The sequence below is a fragment of the Notamacropus eugenii genome, chromosome X (assembly GCF_028372415.1).
Source record: "Notamacropus eugenii isolate mMacEug1 chromosome X, mMacEug1.pri_v2, whole genome shotgun sequence".
Lineage (NCBI taxonomy): Eukaryota > Metazoa > Chordata > Mammalia > Diprotodontia > Macropodidae > Notamacropus > Notamacropus eugenii.
The window spans coordinates 31,836,981-31,844,175 of record NC_092879.1 but is presented as its reverse complement, the minus strand read 5'-3'; positions in this window follow the sequence as shown (position 1 = coordinate 31,844,175).

Below are 7,195 nucleotides of genomic sequence, written 5' to 3'. Positions count from 1 at the left end.
AAGTCTTCCTGCTTCCAAGCTCAGTGCTTTCTTCACTGCAGCGCCACCTAGCTGCTGCTCCTCTCTGAGTACCCCTCAGCATCTGTACTTTGGTCATATGAGCTCTCCACATATGTGCCTCTCTGGATTCTCTCAGTGGCAATATGGGCTCTCTGTGTGTGTACCCATCCTGGCCACTTGCACTCCTTATGTCTGTGGCACTCTGCATACACACCCCAGCCAGGGGGCTCCCAATCTTTTCTCCTCCACATTTGTACCATGACCATAAACATTCCCCATTTTTGCCTCTCCACATGAGTACCTTGGCCACATGTGGCCCCTATGTGTGTCTCTCTCATGCAAACACCAGTTACAGAGGCTTTGTAATTGGGTTCATCCGTATGTGCCCCATGGCCAAATGTACTTCCTGTGTGTGTGTGTGTGTCCATCTTACATGCATGCCTTGGCCAGGGGGGCTCCTTTGTGCACTGCTCTGACTGCTCCACACACATATGTAACTCAGGTTCATGTCATTCCTCAGTATCTGTACCCTGGCCACATGTGTGTTCTCCACACATGTGTCTCTCTGATGTATAACTGAGCCACATGTACCCTGTGTGTGCCCTTCTGCATGAATATTCTGCTCATATGTGCTCTCTACATGTCTGCTGTAAACATTTAACAACTGGTTCTCAGAAATTGTATATGGACATACTTTTCAGTTTAATCTACTCCATTTCCATTTTCTCCATCACTTTCTTAGATCCAGAAACTGATGATATACTAAATCAAGCGCTAATTTATAGCATTTGCTGATTTCTGAGAACAAATGCTAATCCCCAAAATTTAATAATCAACTCTCCTGAGCTGATAATAGCTTCCCCTAGCATGCCCTTGTATGCCTTTCTGCATGCATACCCTGTCCACATGTGCCCTCCTAAGTGTGTACCTCACTGCACACGTATCTAGGCTGTATGTGTTCTTTTCATAAATGCCCTTCTACATATATCCACTATGTACATTTGATTCATATGTGGATACCTCTCTATGTACATACCAACCCCATGTAATCCTTACATGTGCATCTCTGCATGATCACTCAGCCACATGTGCTTCCCTGTGTGTTATGCTTTTCTTGCTTATTATAGCAAAATGTGCTTCCTATATATGGGTTCCTGTGTAGGAGAGAGATGGTAGCCTATGGGCTCCTAATGTTACATACGCTGTGAGATGGAGCTGCTTTGCCAGTTGGTTTTGCTTAATGTTTTTCTTTCTTTATAAAGGAAGATTTTATCGAAGATGGGAGTGGGGAAGGTGAGCGGGAAGTAAAAAAAAGCAATACAAAATCACAGAATATCAGAGGGGCAAAATAACTTCAGCCTCCACTTTCTTCTCATTGTCTTCTTAACTCTCTCATACCTTTCAGCCTAAACCGCTCTCTCCAAAGTTACCAGGGATCTCTCAGCTGCCAAATCGAATGGCCTTTTCTCATTCTTTGTCCTTCATGACCTCTCTGTGAGCTTCTGACACTGTGGATCACTCTCTTCTCCTTGGTGACTTCTGCTCTCTAGGTTTTCAGGATATCACCCTCTCCTGATTCTCCTCCCCCCTTTTGGACCATCCCTTCTCAGCCTTCTTTGCTAGATCTTCATCCAGGTCACACCTGCTCACTGTGTGTGGGGGAGTCCCACAGGCTCTACCCTGGACCCTCTTCTCCTCTCCCTCTATACCACTTCATGTGGGGTTCTCATCAGCTCCCACGGATTGAATGACCATGTCTGTATCGATGATTCTCAAATCTGCCTATCCTGCCCTAGCCTCTCTGCTGGCCTCCAGTATTCCACCTCCAATTGCCTATTGGACAGCGTAAGCTAGATATCCTGTAGACGTCTTAAACTCCCAAAGGGAATTCATTACCTATCCCTTCAAACTCTCCCCTATTCCTTACTCCCTTATTACTTATCAAAAGCACCATCATTATCCCAGTCATCCAGGCTCACAACCTAGATGTCACCCTCAACTTCTTTGTTTTTGTTTCTCTCTGCCTCTGTGTCTCTTTCTCTCTGTCACTCTGTCTCTGTCTCTCTCCGTCTTTGTTTCTGCCTCTGTCTCTCTCTTTGTCTTTGTCTCTGTCTCTCTCTTTGTCTCTCTCTCCTTTTCTCTCTGTCTTTGTCTCTGTCTCTATCTCTCCTATTTCTTTGTCTTTGTCTCTGTCTCTCTGTCACTCTCTGTCTCTGTCTCTTTGTCTCTGTCTTTGTCTCTCTCTCACCCTACTCCCCACCATGTGCAATCTGTTGTCAAGACTTTTTTTTTTTTACCATTTCTACAATACACCCCTTCTCTCCTCTGACACTGTGCCCACCCTGGCGCAGACCCTCATCATCTCATCTATTGCAATAGTTACTGGTGACTCTGCCTGCCTCAAGTTTCTCCTCACTCCAGTCCATCCTCTGCTCAGCTGTGAAATTAATCCTCCTAAAGTGCAGATCTGACTATGTCACACCCTTCCTCGTTCAATAAACTCCAGTATCTCCAGGATCATATATAAAACTCTTTGTTTGCTTTTTCATGACCTGGCCTCCTCCTACCATTCCAGTCTTTACTCTGTGATGCAGTGACTCCATCCTCCTGGCTGTTCCTCCCACAAGACATTCCATCTCCTAATGGGACATTTTCTCTCGCTGGGTCCCCCATGCCTGGAAAGCTTCCTCCTCATCTTCACATCCTGACTTCCTTCAAGTCCTACCTAAAATCCTACCTCCTACAGGAAGCTTTTCTCAATCCTCCTTGCTGCTAGTGCCTTCTCTCTGCTCATTTCCTGTTTCTCCTGTCTCTAGCTTGTTTATACATATTTGTTTGCATGTTGCCTCCCCCAGTAGACTCTCAGCTCCTTGAGGGCAAGGCCTGTCTTTTGTCTTCCTTTGTATCCCCAGTGTTTTAGCATAGGGTCTGGCACACAGTAGGCATGTAATTAAATGGTGACTTGACCTGATTTCTCCTGAGTACCACAAGTACATGTATTTCCTATACATGTGACCCCTCTGCAGACAAACCCAGCCACATGTGTTCCCATCTTAATGTATATCCCGGACATATGTACTTTCTATTTATGTGCTCCTCCCATGCACACCCAGGACATATGTGTTCTCTTTGTACAAACTTCTCTACACAGTCCAGGGCACATGTGCTCATGATGTAGGAACTCTGGACAGAAATTATTTCTTATTTGTAGACCCTTCTGGAGCACACTCTGGACACATGTGGCCTAAGAGTGAGCCTCTCCCGGCAAACTGTGTTCACATGTGCATCTTATATGGGCATGCCTTGGAGACTTTGCAGGTTCGTCTCCAAACTTCTGCAATAAAGCAATTATCACAGTAAAGCAAGTCACAAATTCTTTTGTTTCCCAGTGCATAGGAAAGTTATGTTTACATTATACTGTAGTCTATTAAGTGTGCAATAGTATCATTTCTAAAAAACAACGTATATTAAACATGCTTTATTGCTACAAAGAAAAGCTAACCATCATCTGAGCCTTCAGCAAGTTTTAGTCTTCTTGCTGGTGGCAGGTCTTGTCCTGATGTTGGTGGCTATTGACTGATCAAGGTGGTGTGGTTACTGAAGGTTGGGGTGGCTGTGGCAATTTTTGAAAATAAGACAACAATGAAGTCTGCCCCATCGACTGACTCTTGCTTTCATGAAAAATTTCTCTGTAGCATGTGATGCTGTTTGATGGCATTTTACCCATAGTAGAACATCTTTCAAAATTAGTCAATTCTCTCAAACCCTGCTGGTACTTTATCGACTAAGTTTATGTAATATTCGTTGGTATTGTTGTGTTCCAGGGAATAGGGAGGCCCAAGGAAAAGAAGAGAGGGGAAAGGCAGGTTAGTGGAGCGGTCAGAACACACGACATTTATTGATTAAGTTCATTGTCTTATATGGGCATGGTTTACAGTGACACAAAACAATTCCAATAGTACCATCAAAAATCACTGATCACAGATCACCATAATGATATAATAATAATGAAAAAGTTTGAAATATGGTGAGAATTATGAAAATGTGACACAGAGACACAATTTGAGCTTGTACTGTTAGAAAAATGGTGCTGATAGACTTGCTTGGATTGCCGCAGACCTTCACCTTGTAAAAAACAAAAAATCTCAGAAGCACAATGTGTAAAAGAGCAAGGTGTGCCTGTATGGTGCCCTTTACACTGTGTCCTGAACACATATACATCCTATTTCCGTGCCCCTCTGCCAGCAAATCCTAGACAGAAATGGTCCCTACTTGTGATCCATTGGTAGGCTGACCCTGGCCCCATGTCCTTCCTGGATGGGCCCCTCTGTAGACAAAACCTGGTTATGTGCTCCAGATTTGTCTATCCTTCCCAGTGTGCATCCTGGCCATGTATAATATTTCCCATTAGTTTGCCTTAGTTTAATTAGCTTGCCTCTTTCTGCATATCTATATGGTCTGATGGTTTTTCCTACTTTCTTCAGTTCAAGTCTAAATTTTGTAATAAGAAACTCATGATCTGAACCACAATCAGCTCCAGGTCTTGTTTGATCTGCTATATAGAGATTCACTGCCTTTGGTTGCAAAGTATATAATTAATCCAATTTCATATTGACCATCAGGTGATGTTCATGTGTAGAGATGCCTTTTGCATTGTTGAAAAAGAGTGTTATGGCCAGCAAGTAATCTGGACAAAACTCTTCGATTTCCTACTTTAGCATTCCAATCCCCCATGATGAATGTGATGTCTTTTTTTGGGTGTTATTTCCAGAAGATGTTGTAGGTTTTCATAGAACTGAGCAACTCTGGCCTCTTTGGCATTAGTGGCTGGAGCATAGACTTGTATTACTATGATGTTGAACTTTGAACAGATACCTCAGTACTGCTTTTCTCACCCTTTTATTGACTACGAGGACTACTCCATTTCTTTTAAGTAATTCTTGCCCACACTAGTATATGTAATGATCACCTGAATTAAACTCACCCATTTCCATCCATTTAATTTCACTGACACCCAAGATGTTGATGTTTCAACTTTCTATCTCCTGTTTGACCACATCCAGCTTACCTTACTTCATAGACCTTACATTCCAGCTTCCTGTGCAACACTGCTCTGTACAGCACTGGACTTTGCTTTTGTCACCAGACACATCTGCAATGGAGTGGCTTTGACCCAGCTGCTTCATTAGTACTGGAACTACTCATCACTGTTCTCTACTCTTCCCCAAGAGTGTTTTGGATACTTCAATAACATCCCTGATGAATATGAAGTGGAGATGATGAATAGATTTAAGACATTAGATCTATTGCCTGAAGAACTATGGACAGAGGTTCACAATATTGTACAGGAGGCAGTAACAAAAACATCCAAGAAAGCAAAATGGTTGTCTGATGAGGCTTTACAAAGGGCTGAGGAAAGGAGGAAAGGGCAAGGAGAGAAAAGGAAAGATATATCCAACTTAATGCAGAATTCCAGAGAATGGCAAGGAGAGATAAGAAGGTTTTCTTAAATGAGCAGTGCAAAGAAACAGAAGAAAACAAACAGAATGGGAAAGACAAGAGATCTCTTCAAGAAAATTAGAGCTGTCAGGGGAATGTTTCATGTAAAAATGAGCATGAGAAAAGACAAAAGTGGTAGGAACTTAACAGAAGCAGAAGAGATTAAGAAGAGGTGACAAAAATACAAGGAAGAACTATAAAAGAAAGATCTTAACATCACCGGTAACCATGATGGTTTGGTTACTGATCTAGAGCCAGACATCCTGGAGAATGAAGTCATGTGGGCCTTAGGAAGCACTGCAAACAACAAGGCTAGTGAAGGTAATGGAATTCCAGCTGCCCTAAACCCTAAAAGATGATGCTGTTAAAGTGCTGCAGATTTCAAAAACTCAACAGTGGCCACTAGATTGGAAAAGATCCGTTTATATCCTAATCCTAAAGAAGGAAAATGCCAAGGAATGTTCACATTACTAAAATATTACGTGCATTTCACACACCAGTAAGGTTATGAGATTCTGCAAGCTAGATGTCAGCAATATGTGAACCAAAAATTACCTGAAGAGCAGGCTGATTTTCAAAGAGGCAGAAGAACTAGAGACCAAATTGACAACATTCACTGGCTCATAGAAAAAGCAAGAGAGTTCCAGAAAAATATCTACTTCTGTGTCATTGACTTCACTAAAGTCTTTGACTGTGTGGCTCATGACAAAATGTGGCAAGTTCTCAAAGAGATGGGAGTACCAGATCATCTTACTTATCTCCTAAGGAACCTGTATACGAGTCAAGAAGCAATGGTTAGAACTGAACATGGAACAACTGATTGGCTTAATATTGGAAAAGGAGTACAACGAGACTGTATATTGTCACCTTATTTATTTAACTCATATTCGGAGTACATCATGACAAATGCCAGGCTGGATGACTCAAAAGCCAGAATTAAGGTTGCCAGGAGAAATATCAATAATTTCAGATATGCAGACGATATCACTATGATGGGAGAAAGTGAAGAGGTATTAAGAAGCCTCTTGATGAGGGTAAAAGAAGAGAGTGTAAAAGCTGGCTTGAAGCTTAACGTAAAAAAAAAACAACCCTTAGATCTTGGCAACTGGTCTCATGACTTCTTGGCAAATACAGGGAGAAGAAATGGAAGCAGTGTCAGATTTTATATTTTGGGGCTCAAAGATCACTGTAGATGGTAACTACAGCCATGAAATTAAAAGATGTTTGCTCCTTGGAAGGAAAGCTAAGGCAAATCTGGACAGCATACTAAAAAGCAGAGACATCACCTTGCTGACAAAGGTCCATATAGTCAAAGCTATGTTTTTTCCAGTAGTTGTGTACAGCTATGAGAGCTGAAATATTAGGAAAAAACTGAAGAATCAACACTTTCAAATTGTGGTGCTGGAGAAAACTTTTCAGTCTCTTGGATGGCAATTAATTAAAGAAATTAATTCAGGCTAGTTGCTGGAAATTCAAATACTGAAACTGAAGCTTAAATACTTTGGCCGCATAATGAGAAGAGAGGACTCATGGGAAAAGACCCTGATGTTGGGAAAGATTAAAGATAAAAGGAAAAGGGAATGTCAGAGAATGAGATGGATAGATAGTATCATGGAAGTAATGAACATGAGCTTGGACAGACTTTGGGAGATAGAGGATAAAAGGGTCTGGCAAGTGATGGTCTATGGAGTCATGA